The following is a 16,514-nucleotide window of genomic DNA, read 5'->3' as shown; positions in this document are numbered from 1 at the left end:
GGGCCGCGTCGTGTGGGGCCGCGTCGCGTGGGGCTGGTAGAAAGGGACCGCGTGGGACAGGACGAGAAGCGTTTGGTTGCACGTGAGCAGGAGCTGGGTTTTGTCTCTCTCGGCCCAAATTGGCATTTTTAAGAGCACCTTTTCCCCTCTTTCTCTCTCTGTCTTTTTACCAAATTAGTATCAAATCTAGAGAAGCTTCTATTTCTGTCTTTCTTCAATATGGCAGCAAATCTAGTAGCAAATCTCTGGGGTTATTTATGCCTTTTGGCCCTCGTTTTTTGCCCAATATGGCAGCAAATCTAGTAGCAAATCTAGAAGCTATTATATGATAAATTCACAGCGGCATAATCAGAAAACTAAGTATAATACATAGGTAAACTGCATACAGCAGCCAAAAGCAGCCAATAACATTGTTAATGTTCACGACAAACTAAGCTGCAAAAATATACAAGATCACGCACGCAATGTATGGACAACAAGAAGATTAGGATGAATGAATTTGTTCTTCATTCCTCCCCATATATTTCTTCGTCGCTCCATTCGTGCATTTCCCCAAGGAAATATTCATTGAACTCCTTCCGTCTGCAGTGTGAGGCCAATACATCCTCCAAACGGTATGGCATGTGTTCATTTCTCAAACCGTAGAGTCCTATTCTATCCACACGTAGTGGCCACTCATCCCAGGCATTTGTATCATGAGAGTACTCTCTGATATAACCCAAATTCGTGTAGTAGATGCTGCCATGTTGAAGTGTCGGGTACACTCTGGTGTCGACGGAGATACACCGGATATAATTCACGAAGAAGGCATTACTGCCAATGTTACTGACCGGATGGAGAGAGCGGCTCTGAGTGTCCACACGGTACACCAATGGTTTGCCCGCCAAAGCCGCGCTGACCAACAACACAAGCAGCAGATCACCATCCGACTTCACAAGGTAGAACTTCTGACGTCCAAGTTCTGGAAATTAAATTAGTGTCTCCATCTTGACAGTGCTCGCGCGCTGCTGCAACTGTACATTGGTGCACACTATTCTTCCGATCTCAAAATTGTCCGCAGCTACTGCATACAGTTCACCATTGAACGGGGGAATGCAACGCAAACAATGGTTCTTGATCGAAAATCTTCCTTCTCCCCAATCCCCATCTTCATTTATATCCTTAGTTGGAGTGCTCTCATCGACCCAACCAATTTCCGGCGGGTAATGTGCGGCAACGAAGACCATAGTCGGGGATTTGATAACAGCGACTGATTTCAGAAAAACAGATGGCATCTGCGCCTCAAACATAGTGTTCAATTTCTTTGTGAGTGGGTTCAGCAGCCGTATCTTGTGTGGCGGGTTCTTCTGGGCAAGCACGATGACGCCACGGGAAAAGCCGATGAAGTAGAATCTAAAATATATTGAAAAGATAACATTCAGCACTAAGATTGAAAATAAGATCTATGGTGACGCCACGGGAAAAGCCGAGGAATTTGAACCTTGCACGAACTGCAGATAGATCTATGGTGACGTAGCGGGATGTGCCGAGATGGAGGAAGGTGAACTCAGCGGCGCGTGGAAGGGCGTGGTGTAGCATGATCCATTCGTGCAGGTGCACGTCGGGATCAGGTAAACCTGAGCGCCAATTTCTACAGACTTGCCTCATAGCAGAGTAGCTGTCCACGTACTCCTCTTTCGCCAATAAGCATTCGCCGATCTTGTGAAGTGGTTCGTCAGCCGTGAGACCGGCCCAGTTCACGGAGGCGCCGCGCTTGGATGCGCCGCCCTCGGATGCGCCGCCCTCGGAGGCGACGGGCTCGGCGGCGACGGGCTCGGCGGCGACGGGCTCGGCGGCGACGGGCTCGGAGGCGACGGGCTCGGGGGCGATGGCCGCCGGCGCATTCTTCTTCTCCATCGCCGGCAGGGGAGAGCTCGTACGGCGGTTGGGGTTTTTTGGAGAAGTTGACGGGACGTGAGAGGGGTGGTTTCGTGCGTGAGCGATAATGAGACGTACTGTGTGCAGAGGGAGGGAGAGAGGGGCTTACGCGTCCTAAATGCGACCCGCATCAACAATGGCACGTCTTCCACGTACGCACCGCGACACGCGTCAACAATGGCACGTCTTCCACTTCGCACCGCAACACGCGTCCTCGAGTCTAACCCTGGAAATTTAGATATACTCAGGTATACCCTCGAGTCATATACTAGCATTTTTTGTATGCTCAGTTTTCACCTTGAGTGCTAATACTGGCTAGTGCAATATACTCAGTTTTACCCTCAAGTGGCTGGTCAACAGAGACTCAACAATTGGGATTAACTAGTTAAATGAGTTATTTAATGTGCAAAAAATTCCGAAAAAGAGTGGCACTTACTCATGGAGTCTTTACCACAAATTTCCACTTCTCAAATCATAGATAAATCGTAGATAAATCAAGTTTCACCACAAATTTCCACTTCTCAAATCACCTAGTAGCTATGAAGGTGCATGGTTTTCCATAATAAGCCCTACCCAAAACAGCTTTCCCCAAAACATACTTTGTCTGAATGAGACCATAATTTTCACACTCATGTAGATTTGTATTGCAAATAGTTTGAGGTAGGCCAAGATGGGTTTCATTGTACAAAACACGCATTTTCCATTTTATAAATATCATATTTGAATCCCTTAGTCTGTTTACTACTCACTTGCCCTTGGTTTCTTGATACTACTCGGTTTGCCCTCTCCCTTCACAAACTCTCACAGACGCCCAACATTGCCCTGATTGGTCTAGCCCATGTCACGCGGATCGTGCCCGACGACCGTTGATCGTATGATCTAACGGGCAGGATAACACCTATCTCTCTCTCTGGTCGGGGCCACCACCCTCTCTCTCTCTCTGTCGTCGGTTAGCTTCACGCAAAGTTTGGTTTTCTGCATTATTTTTCACGAGCTAAATTATAAACTCTTTTTAGGCATTACTTTTCACGCAAAAAATGATAAACCATCACCGATTTGTTGTAGCCATTACTTTTCACGCAAAAAAAATGATACACCATCACCCATTTCTTGTACCCATTACTTTTCACGCAAAAAACGATAAATCATCACCGATTTGTTGTAGCCATTACTTTTCACGCAAAAAATGATACACCATCACCCATTTCTTGTAGCCATTACTTTTCACGCAAAAAACGATAAACCATCACCGATTTGTTGTAGCCATTACTTTTCACGCACAAAAATGATACACCATCACCCATTTCGTGTACCCATTACTTTTCACGCAAAAAACGATAAACCATCACCGATTTGTTGTAGCCATTACTTTTCACGCAGAAAAATGATACACCATCACCCATTTCGTGTACCCATTACTTTTCACGCAAAAAATGATAAACCATCACCGATTTTGTTGTAGCCATTACTTTTCACGCACAAAAATGATAAACCATCACCGATTTGTTGTAGCCATTACTTTTCACGCACAAAAATGATACACCATCACCCATTTCGTGTAGCCATTACTTTTCACGCAAAAAATGATACACCATCACCCATTTCTTGTACCCATTACTTTTCACGCAAAAAACGATAAACCATCACCGATTTCTTGTAGCCATTACTTTCCTTTTAGGCATTACTTTTCACGGTAAAATGATAAACTATACCCCCACAACGGTCGTCTCCTCCTTAATTTATTGTGTATAAACCCCCACAACGGTCATCTCCTCCTTATTTTATTGTGTAAACCCTACAACGGTCATCTCTCCCTTATAAACACCCACACGGCCATCTCTTGTGTCAATAGGTTCTGCCTCTCTCTTCTTTTCGTTCACATACACTTTATCCATTGCCATGGCTTCCACGTCTCGGACGCGGACCGGAAGGGGAAGGGGAAGGGGAAGGGGAAGTGGATCATCATCATTGCCACCACCACCGTCAACACTGCCATTGATCATAGAGGAGTTCTTCATCGTCGTCTATGAAGACCCTTTGGTCAAGAAGGTACGTACGCGTTCCCACATATATGATGCATGTGATTAATTATGGGCATGTTCTAAAAAACCTTTAATTTCAAGGGTTCCCTAATTTCAAACGATCGGCGCTCGATCTCTTTGCAGGAACTCCCAAAAAAATTTGCGGACTATCTTGACGGCAAGGAGCCAGCTAAGGTGTATCCGCGAGCAGGCTGACTGCGGTCCTCGTCTCCGGACCGTGGAGGTCCTATTTGACGGACAAGGCCGGATGTACCTCGACAAGGGCTGGGAGAAATTCGCCATCGCGCACGGTGTGGATTTCGGCTGGTTCGTACACTTCAAATATGAAGGCGATGATGTGCTCACGGTGAAGGTGTTCGACGGAACAATGTGCGGGAGGTACTACTACTCGGACGACGAAGATGCCGACGATGAAAGCGACGACGACGTGAAGCCATGCATCCATCCCCTTTAGATAATTAAGGGGATTATGACCAAGAATATATATGTAGCTTCATATGCATCGATTTAGAGATCTAGCTATTTTCTATATATTATGCATGTAAAAAATAATATCGCATTTCCACTATTATTCGAGCACCACATCCTCCAAACGATGCCGATGCCGATGCCGATATCGGCATGGTCGGAACGGCTATGCTCGCCGCCATCTGCTAGGTCAACGTCGGGATGCACAATGTTTAGCATAAGAGTCACTTTAGATTAAGCTGCGAAAATAGTCACGTGCCATGGGCTGAGGCGACCCCTACGGAGCGGCTCTATATTATATTCTCTAAATAAAATAGACGACCACAGCGGTCATTGGCTGCGGAGGCCCCACGGAGCGGCAATATATAATTTTCTATAAATAAATAGACGACCCATCTGGTCATTGGCTGCGGCAGCCCCATAGAGCGGCCCCATTTGTCATTGGCAGCACCGCGTATACAATCAGGAAATAAAACGGCCCACGCGTCGGCGGTAGATGGATCCACCCGTCGAGCACGAGACGGTCGGCGAGTAACCGACCTCACGGTAACGGTAAGGCCTCTGACCTGACGGCAACCCGCGTCTTCGAGGGGTTTCAAACTAGAGGGAGGGGAAAACTGAGGAAAAACTAACGAGCTGGGGAAAACTGAGTACAACTAACGAAGCAGGGGCACGAAACTAGAAATCCCTTTTTTATTTCATATGAACCACGTCCTAGTTCAAGGTGGAGTATGTGATTTTCCTAAATTCCGCGATCCAGTTCAAACAATTTAAATTGGTAGTTGGCCAACGTCCTGATTCTATCACGTGAGCTTTTTTGAAGTCGTGTTTTATGTGGACTATCCTATCACGCTAGGTTTTTCATCACCAATTGCCAATTCGGAAGACTACTCTATCATGTGGGCTTGTTTTTACGGATCCCTAATTCTAAACGTTTCGGTTGTAGCCGATTTTTTTGAAAAAACTTTTGCTACGTGTCCATCTTTGATGCTCACCTAGTGACATGGGCATACCCTTCGGGTACCCATTATTAGTATACCTGGCTCGGCCCAATATGGAGAAGACCAAATATGGAGAAGGCCCAACAAGGCAACCCGAAGAAGTAGTCGACTAGGACTCTTGTAAAACCCTAGGCTGGTTGCATATATAAAGCTAGCCAGGGCACCCGAAATAAGGAGGCCAACAGATAGACAATAGATAGACAACATAGCTCCACCTACGGCGGCACCCTGTAAAGATACAATGTTCATATAGTGGATTGCTAGCAGCACGTAGGGATCCTCCACCGAGGGGAACCGAAGCTGGGTACGTCGTGTGCCTAATCTCGCTCCTGGAATCTCCATCGTCGCTCTCTCCCGAAACCCAAGTCTACAATACGTAGGCGAGGTGATCTCTCGTCAATTGGCGCCGTCTGTGGAAATCGCGACGACTGGATTTCGTTATCCGGGCGGGATCCTCATCATCAACATCTTCGAGATCGCGTCACGCTGGTGATCTCCATCAAGCATTCGGTTGAAGGACATATCGACTAGTCTCAGATCATCCGTGTTTCCTTCACGCGTTGGCTGACGGCGTACACCACAAGCGGCGGCGGCAACAATTCAAGGACACACGAAAGAGCTGCACGTACGTTTGTTGATTAAGCAAAAGAAGAAAGCACCAACTGAAAAAGAATAAGATGGGGAGTCGGCTTGCCGTGCGCCGGGGCATCATCACGCAAAGACCACAAAAAGTGGCAGAAGAGGCGTGTCCATGAGAGAGGAGCACATGGTCTCCTCGAGGGAAGTGCACGCACACATGCACTCGTTATTTACGTCCACAGCTGATGGAATTTAATTCTTCCCAGAGCATACAATCTCATCTCTTTCTCCTTACAATTTCGGTTTTTTTTCTTTCTTCATTGTTGATTATTCTATTCAGACTAACTTCTTGTGCGGCATAAGATTAGATTGGAAATATAGCTGGTGATTCATCTACTTCAAAGCGCATCGCGCATCCGACAAGATTTTCTACACGCACGAAGTGCCTGAACCAAGGCTCAACATCAACACTGCCTGACATGCGTCTTGAAGATTGAACGGGAGAAAGCATCGGGACGGCGGCCGCACTCGGCGAGATCGGATCAAATTTCGCTCTGTCCTGTCAAGTTGCTTCCACGAAACTTGTTCCGTCGGATCAAGACCAATACAAATGGTGTATTATCGAAATCAGATGAATTTAAGGACCAAATCGAAGACCAACACTTTGCTAAATCTACGTCGTCCGCCGCACAACATGCTGCTACATCGACAACATCCGACGAAAGGACTATTAGTCGCATGCTCGGGGGCTCGTCCGCCGTGAACCCGACAACGCGCACTCGCCTCGCTAGGGGGCTCGCCCGCCGCAAACTCGATGATTCACTCCTCCAAGTCGATTACTTCGGCTAAACATAGCACGGCTCCACTTCATCGGCTGCGTCCCCTTCATCGACTACGTCCGAGGCACGACTTGCGTCCACATCGGCTTCGCTGCTCCCGATAAAAAGCTAAGTTTTCCTTTTCCTACAAGATTCAATTATTTATTTACTTTCGCTATACCCGAATATTCGGCGGCTGTGCCATTGCAATATTACAGCAAATACACCCGACATTAGGGACTGCGCCATTACATCATTAATGCAAATACATCAATAAATTTATCTTCTCCGGTTCTGGATATATCTCCCCCGGCTCAGTGCAATTATTTTCTTTGACTTAGTGGATTTATCTTCTCCGGCTCTGGATATATCTCGCCTAGCTCAGTGGAATTATTTTCTTCGGTTACTGGATTTATCTTCTTCGGATCATCTTATAAGGTTATCATTGGTTTACTCTTATACAATATTACCCGATGAGTTTCCGGGTCAATGGATTCATCTTTTATGGTTATTACTGGAAATATTTTCTTCGGCTCAATGGATTCATCCTCTATGATATCAACGGATTCTTCTTTTATGGTTATTACTGGATTCTTCGGGTCAATGGATTCATCCTCTATGATATCGGCGGATTCATCTTCAATATATGATTCATATTTGATGGTGTAATCTTTAATATGGATTCATCTCAAGTACTTCATCTCAGACTTCATCTTCAGTATTTCATCCTTAATGGCCTTCTTTCGGCGACACGGATAATACTCGGGGGATCGACAACGACTTCGCCCCGAGTAAAAACTGTGACACGGTGATACGTCTCCGACGTATCGATAATTTCTTATGTTCTATGCCATATTATTGATGATACCTACATGTTTTATGCACACTTTATGTCATATTCGTGCATTTTCTGGAACTAACCTATTAACAAGATGCCGAAGTGCCGATTCTGTTGTTTTCTGCTGTTTTTGGTTTCAGAAATCCTAGTAACGAAATATTCTCGGAATTGGACGAAACGAAGACCCGGGGGCCTATTTTGCCACGAACCTTCCGGAAGACCGAAGAGCATACGAAGTGGGGCCACGAGGTGGCCAAACCACAAGGCGGCGCAGCCAAGGGGGCCCGCGCCGCCCTGTGGTGTGGGCCCCTCGTCGGCCCCCGACTCTGCCCTTCCGCCTACTTAAAGCCTCCGTCGCGAAACCCCCGATGCGAAAAACCACGATACGGAAAACCTTACCGAGACGCCGCCGCCGCCAATCCCATCTCGGGGGATTACGGAGATCTCCTCCGGCACCCTGCCGGAGAGGGGATTCATCTCCCGGAGGACTCTACACCGCCATGGTCGCCTCCGGAGTGATGAGTGAGTAGTTCACCCCTGGACTATGGGTCCATAGCAGTAGCTAGATGGTTGTCTTCTCCTCATTGTGCTTCATTGTTGGATCTTGTGAGCTTCCTAACATGATCAAGATCATCTATCCGTAATACTCTATGTTGTGTTTGTCGGGATCCGATGGATAGAGAATACCATGTTATGTTAATTATCAAGTTATTACATATGTGTTGTTTATGATCTTGCATGCTCTCCGTTATTAGTAGAGGCTCTGGCCAAGTTTTTGCTCTTAACTCCAAGAGGGAGTATTTATGCTCGATAGTGGGTTCATGCCTCGCATTGACACCTGGGATAGTGACGAGAAAGTTCTAAGGTTGTGCTGTGTCTGTTGCCACTAGGGATAAAACATTGGCGCTATGTCCGAGGATGTAGTTGTTGATTACATTACGCACCATACTTAATGCAATTGTCATGTTGCTTCGCAACTTAATACTGGAAGGGGTTCGGATGATAACCTGAAGGTGGACTTTTTAGGCATAGATGCGGTTGGATGGCGGTCTATGTACTTTGTCGTAATGCCCAATTAAATCTCACTATACTTATCATGACATGTATGTGCATTGTTATGCCCTCTCTATTTGTCAATTGCCCGACTGTAATTTGTTCACCCAACATGCTTTTATCTTATGGGAGAGACACCTCTAGTGAACTGTGGACTCCGGTCCATTCTTAATACTGAAATACAAATCTGCTGCAATATTTGTTTTTACTGTTTTCTCTGCAAACAATCATCTTCCACACAATTCGGTTAATCCTTTGTTACAGCAAGCCGGTGAGATTGACAACCTCACTGTTTCGTTGGGGCAAAGTACTTTGGTTGTGTTGTGCAGGTTCCACGTTGGCGCCAGAATCCCTGGTGTTGCGCCGCACTACATCCCGCCGCCATCAACCTTCAACGTGCTTCTTGGCTCCTCCAGGTTCGATAAACCTTGGTTTCTTTCTGAGGGAAAACTTGCTGATGTGCGCATCATACCTTCCTCTTGGGGTTGCCCAACGAACGTGTGAAATACACGCCATCAAGCTCTTTTTACGGCGCCGTTGCCGGGGAGATCAAGACACGCTTGCAAGGGGAGTCTCCACTTCTCAATCTCTTTACTTTGTTTTTGTCTTGCTTTATTTTATTTACTACTTTGTTTGCTGCATTATATCAAAACACAAAAAAATTAGTTGCTAGTTTTACTTTATTTACTATCTTGTTTGCTATATCAAAAACACAAAAAAATTAGTTACTTGCATTTACTTTATTTTAGCTTATTTCATCATGTTTCCTTTTAATTTTACCACAAAAGATATACCAGTGGGACAAGGGTCTATAATTGGAAGAGATAATATAGAAGAATTTTTCACCCACGTTAGTATGCATGAAGATCTTAAAGATATACCACTTGCAAAAGTTGTCCCTACTTATGAAGATGCCTCTATTTGTTTGGTACGCATGATGGAAGCTAGATTTATTAGTCTCAACCCCATGATACAACACATGTTTCTTACACTTTCTGATATGGAGCGGGGAGAGAAGAGAGATTTTGTTCTAAAAGTCTTAGTGCGAGAATTTGAAGATATAGCTATAGAAGCTAGAAAAGTTTTTATTAAGCATAAGAGGCTTGGCTTTTATACCGACTTTAAAAGAACACTTGAAAAGATGGATATGTATAGACTAAAATACACTAATAATGCTAATGATGGTGGGGAGATTAAAGCACCAATACCATGTAAGCTCCTAGCAATACATGAAGCTCTAGAAAATAATTATGCTTGGCTTGTTCCTGAAAATTTGTTTGATGAGAATAGCAAGCCTAAGACTAATGAAAAGGGAGCCTCTGAAACTTACATAGATAATATACAATGCATGGTTGAGAAAACTCCCAACACCCCTGGTTATGATGTTGATGCTTCATCTCTCGATAATACTTGAGTTACACTTTCTGCGCCTAGCTGAAAGGCGTTAAAGAAAAGCGCTTATGGGAGACAACCCATGTTTTTACTACAGTATTTTTGTTTTATATTTGAGTCTTGGAAGTTGTTTACTACTGTACCAACCTCTCCTTATCTTAGTTTTATGTTTTGTTGTGCCAAGTAAAGTCTTTGATAGTAAAGTAAGTACTAGATTTGGATTACTGCGCAGTTCCAGATTTCTTTGCTGTCACGAATCTGGGTCTACCTCCCTGTAGGTAGCTCAGAAAATTAAGACAATTTACGTGCATGATCCTCAGATATGTACGCAACTTTCATTCAATTTGAGCATTTTCATTTGAGCAAGTCTGGTGGCCTAATAAAATCCATCTTTACGGACTGTTCTGTTTTGACAGATTCTGCCTTTTATTTCGCATTGCCTCTTTCGCTATGTTGGATGAATTTCTTTGATCCATTAATGTCCAGTAGCTTTATGCAATGTACAGAAGTGTTAAGAATGATTGTGTCACCTCTGAACATGTTAATTTTTATTGTGCACTAACCCTCTAATGAGTTGTTTCAAGTTTGGTGTGGAGGAAGTTTTCAAGGATCAAGAGAGGAGTATGATGCAATATGATCAAGGAGAGTGAAAGCTCTAAGCTTGGGGATGCCCCGGTGGTTCACCCCTGCATATTATAAGAAGACTCAAGCGTCTAAGCTTGGGGATGCCCAAGGCATCCCCTTCTTCATCGACAACATTATCAGGTTCCTCCCCTGAAACTATATTTTTATTCCGTCACATCTTATGCACTTTGCTTGGAGCGTCGGTTTATTTTTGTTTTTTGTTTTGTTTGAATAAAATGGATCCTAGCATTCACTTTGTGGGAGAGAGACACGCTCCGCTGTAGCATATGGACAAGTATGTCCTTAGGCTCTACTCATAGTATTCATGGCGAAGTTTCATCTTCGTTAAATTGTTATATGGTTGGAATTGGAAAATGCTACATGTAGTAACTCTAAAATGTCTTGGATAATTTGATACTTGGCAATTGTTGTGCTCATGTTTAAGCTCTTGCATCATATACTTTGCACCCATTAATGAAGAAACACTTAGAGCTTGCTAATTTGGTTTGCATATTTGGTTTCTCTAGAGTCTAGATAATATCTAGTATTGAGTTTTGAACAACAAGGAAGACGGTGTAGAATCTTATAATGTTTACAATATGTCTTTTATGTGAGTTTTGCTGCACCGTTCATCCTTGTGTTTGTTTCAAATAACCTTGCTAGCCTAAACCTTGTATCGAGAGGGAATACTTCTCATGCATCCCAAATCCTTGAGCCAACCACTATGCCATTTGTGTCCACCATACCTACCTACTACATGGTATTTATCCGCCATTCCAAAGTAAATTGCTTGAGTGCTACCTTTAAAATTCCATCATTCACCTTTGCAATATATAGCTCATGGGACAAATAGCTTAAAAACTATTGTGGTATTGAATATGTACTTATGCACTTTATCTCTTATAAAGTTGCTTGTTGTGCGATAACCATGCTTCTGGGGACGCCATCAACTATCCTTTGTTGAATATCATGTGAGTTGCTATGCATGTCCGTCTTGTCTGAAGTAAGAGAGATCTACCACCTTAATGGTTGGAGCATGCATACTGTTAGAGAAGAACATTGGGCCGCTAACTAAAGCCATGATTCATGGTGGAAGTTTCAGTTTTGGACATATATCCTCAATCTCATATGAGAATAACAATTGTTGCCACATGCTTATGCATTTAAGAGGAGTCCATTATCACGTTGTCCATGTTGTCCCGGTATGGATGTCTAAGTTGAGAATAATCAAAAGCGAGAAATCCAAAATGCGAGCTTTCTCCTTAGACCTTTGTACAGGCGGCATGGAGGTACCCCATTGTGACACTTCGTTAAAACATGTGCATTGCTGACAAGGGATTAACTTGTCAATGCCTATGGATTGTAGGCTAGGGTTTAGTTAGAAGTAGAGGGCAAGTAGATCTCGAAGGTTTCAGCCGAAAAGTGCTCGACGATTACGAAAACTAGGGTTTGCAGACAATGATTCGATGATCTCCTCGTCCCTCGACTCCCCCTTTATATAAGAGGTGGAGCCGAGGGTTTCGTTTTGTACAAGTTACAGAGTCCGGGACGGTTTCTAACTCATGCCGCCAGATTACAAACAACACTTCCTATTACAATTCTACTTTCCTTAATATATCTTGGGCTCTCGAACCTTCTTATTCTTCGGGTAGTGGGCCTTCATTAAACCCCGGGTACTATCTTCGGCAGGCCCATTTGGGATGCCTATGTCAGTAGCCCCCGAGATTTTGCTTGAATCGTAGAATCAGGGAAAAATCTCGACTGTTTATTCTTATTCGACAAATTAAACTTTTCTATATTTCTTTATATAAATTTCTATATTGTACAGGGATATTGGTAGTTGGGGCTAGTTCATCTGACGGATCAGGTACTAGTTAACTGCACTAGTGGCAATCCGCAAAAACCTACTTCAAGATCACGTCCCTGGACATGATCTCGGGATACCGGTGCAAACTTCGACGAGTGCCGCTTAAGGTCTTACCATTCTATCGAGTCCCGAGTCAAATTTATCGAGTACCTAACGCGTCCGTTAGGATTTTTCTTCGTATCCGTTGATACGGATAAAAGTAGCAGAGCGCAGTCTTTGGCGATGCCACGCCCAGCAGAATGGATCCGGGGTCTTACCTTCGCAAATTTGCGGCATTCGGAAATTGATCGCAACTTTGGCGTTCCGAGAATATATTGTCGAGTGCTTTTCCGGCTGTTGGAATGGCACATTTTATCGAGTCAAATATGACTTATATTAATCTCCCGATGGGAGTATATGTAGAGTTAATTATAACTCGAAATATACTCTCTTGCTTTTCTATCTTTCTTTCTTTTTCTTTTTATATTTCATCGGGCACGCGAACAGCGTTCCCGATGGGAGTAGCCCCCGAGGCTACAGCCAAGAACTTGTGCTTGGTTGTAGGCTCAACATTTTAGTCCACCTTGTCACTATATTGCCATTATCTCCCGATATTCTTTCTCTTCTTTTTTTTTATCTATCGGGTGCGCGAACAGCGCTCCCGATGGGATTGTGCTTGGTTGTAGGCTCCCACAATTTCTATATTTGCCATAGTCGAAACTTTACTTTTATCGAAGTAGCCCCCGAGCATTTGGGCAAAAACTTGTTTCTGACCAAAGGCTCCCGAAGTATGCAAATAACTTATCCTGTCGCCATTCTCCTTTTATTTTTCTTGTCAACATATTTTCCTTTGTCAAATTCTCTTCAGCTCTATTAATGGTCGAGATTTTTCTGCCTTGTGGGTCCATTGTTCCCACCACATTGACACGTCGTGCAAGTGGGGGACACACGTCCTCCGCTTTTCCTGGCGCACGTTCGGTAACGCATGTTCCATTCCATCTCCGTAAAAATACCTTTTTACCCTCATATCTACTCGGATCTCTTTTCACCACACGATTTCTTCATCCGACGGTTCATTACTTCTCCCGAAGCCTATATAAACCTTTCTTCAACCTCCGTCCACTCCTTCGCTTGCGCCGCACATCTGCTCCCCTCCGCAAAAACTCCTCTGCGCCCAACTCTTTCTGATCTTCCGCACGCACGAACACTACTTTTCCAGTGCTGTTGATGCCACCGCGTACGCGACTCACCCGCCACAGCACTCCGGAATCCAAGATGGCCGCTGAGGATCTTGAGTGGGAGAGATCCAAAATCTCTAACCAGGATGTCAATGTGCTGAAGAGGCTCGGCCTGATGAAGAAGGAAGACGCCATCCGCTTTCCCAGCGAAGAAAGCTACCCCAAGCCTCCAATGGAGTACCGGGTTAGTTTCGTTGATCATCTCATCCGCGGCCTTTCTACCCCAATCCACGATTTCCTCCGCGGTCTTCTCTTTGTCTATGGGATTCAGCTGCACCAGCTGACCCCCAATTCCATCCTTCACATTTCTATTTTTATCACGCTTTGCGAATGCTTTCTTGGAGTCGCTCCTAATTGGGCTCTTTGGAAGCGCATTTTCTGCCTTCGCCGCAATGGCGCTCACAACGCCACCTACAACATAGGTGGTGTAGTTATCTCGTGTCCGAACCGATGTCGATTATTTCGACGTCAAATTTCCCGACTCTGTCCAAGGATGGCGCAAAAGGTGGCTCTATATACACGAAGAAAGTGCCAATTCCGTGGAACACAACATAGTTCCTTTCGACGGAAACGCAAAAATTCAACGCCGCTACTCCCGGGACGCCGAAGCTTCCGAAGAAGAGAAGAAGGCGACGAAGCTCTTATGTCTCGTATTCATCAGCTCCAAAATACTCGAGGCAAAGAGTTATCTCGGTGTCCAAATCACCGCCTATTTTCTTAGGATTAGAGTGCAGCCTCTTCGGGCTCGCAAAAATCCCCTTTGGACGTATTCCGGTGCTAATGACGCCAATAGGCTCTCCAAGTGATCTTTCCGTGAAGGACTTGGAGAAACTTATTCGAAGAATCACCTCGCCGAGCAAGAGGGATCCTATTCCTTCCTCTTGTCGCGTGGAGCCATACAGACTCCACCAATCCACTCCCCGAGGTATTTTGTCTTCTCGAATTTTTATTTTGTTCTGAATTTTCTCTCGCATCTCATTGTATTGATATTCCTCTATTTTTCCTTTTGCCGCTATTTTCCTGCAGAATCATCCTGCTATGGCTTCCCTTCCTCCTCTTCCTGAGGATGGAGAAGTCGAAGAAATGGGCATTGTCACTGATGACAATCAAGAAGCTCCATCCTTTGTGAATGATCCCGTGGATTCTCGAAAATCTGCGGGATCTTCCGAGGACACTACGTCAGTCCAATCTCCTCCTCCCGCTGTTTCCCCACAAAGGAAAAGGAAGAGGAGCGATGTCGAAGATTCCGGCACATCCAAAGCCGAGGAAGTTGTTCCTTCCCATCCAAAGGCGACTTATGATCCTTATGTTGCATCCCTCGTCAGCTCGTAAGTTACCTTGATTTTCTCTTATTTCTGTAGTCGAAGTTTTTTCTTGTCTTGCTTTTTATGCTATTGATCCTTACTCGCAGTGATGACGAGGAAGAAGTACCAACTCGTGACGTAGCTCCTCGGACGAGCACGTCACACACTTTAGTTATTTCGGAGAAGCCCGTTGAAGGAGAAGAATCGTCGCCTTCTCAACAAAATGTTGATACATCTACTCCTCCTTCGAGCCCCCTTGTCCCTTCGCCAAAAAGGGCAAGGGTTGAAATGATCATTGAGCCTCCTCCTCAATTGAGCAGCTCTTCGTCGCAGCTCTTGGATGATGTAAGTTTGTCGATGTCTATATTTCTTCTATTTTGCTTTTGTAGACCCTTACTTTTTTTTAATGCCGATGTTTTCCCCTTCGTTCTTCTTCTTTGACAGCCTATGATCAAGGATCTTATCCGCATCGGGTCCCAATTTATTGGGTACCGCGAGTATGCCAGCAGAGCCGAAGGTAATAACTTTTATATTTACTGTTCTTCCTGAATTTTGCTCCTTTTTGTTTGTCGCAATTTTTTGATCTTTCTTTCCCCCTTTTTTATCTTGATAGAGAAACTTGCAGAGGCCAACAAACGTGCCGACGCACTTGCTCACAAACTAGAGCACAGTGAGGCGGCTCGCGAGAAAGCCGAACTTGCCGCTAGCGAAGCTAAAGCTGAGGCTGATGATGCCAAAGCAAAGGCTGCTAGTGTCGAGGAACTGCAGAAAAGGCTCAAAGATGCCGAATCTGCCTTAGACGAGCGTAAAGCTGCACAAGCTGCACGTGAGCAAGGGATCATCAAGCGTTTGAAGTCGCAAAGTCGACGTACGCTGAGTAATATCATCAATCCCTTCTATTTTATTGTACTTCCTGTTTCTTGGTTTTCGACTAATGTTTTGTCTCGTGGCAGCCCAAACAAACCAAGATTTTGATCTGGAGAATCCCGTCAATGACCCTCTCCTTGACGCACTTTCTCTTCTGGAGTTTCATGGGCGCGAAATTCGTGAAGGCGTGGCCAATGCCAGTGCAGGTTTGTCGGCGTTGTTCCCCTACTTCTTCCCGAAGAAAGAGGAACCTTCGACTTTCCTTGCCCTTGCCAAGCTTTTCAATTCCTCGGAAGACCTTGGACTGAAGATGCGTCATGAAAATATGAAGGTTGCTGTCGAAAATACTGTTGCCCTGGTTGCTGACAGCCAACAGACTCTTGACTGGATGAAGGTTGGCGACACCGATCAAATAGAACAGTCGAGATGGAAATCGCTGATTAAGGCGGCCAAGCCCAACACGAAGAAGATCTTGGCGTATCTCGGGATCAGGCCAGCTTCGACTCCTAGCTCCTCGAGGCCGGAGA

Source organism: Lolium rigidum, chromosome 3, assembly GCF_022539505.1.
Source record: "Lolium rigidum isolate FL_2022 chromosome 3, APGP_CSIRO_Lrig_0.1, whole genome shotgun sequence".
Taxonomy (NCBI): Eukaryota; Viridiplantae; Streptophyta; class Magnoliopsida; order Poales; family Poaceae; genus Lolium; species Lolium rigidum.
This window is presented reverse-complemented; position numbering follows the sequence as displayed.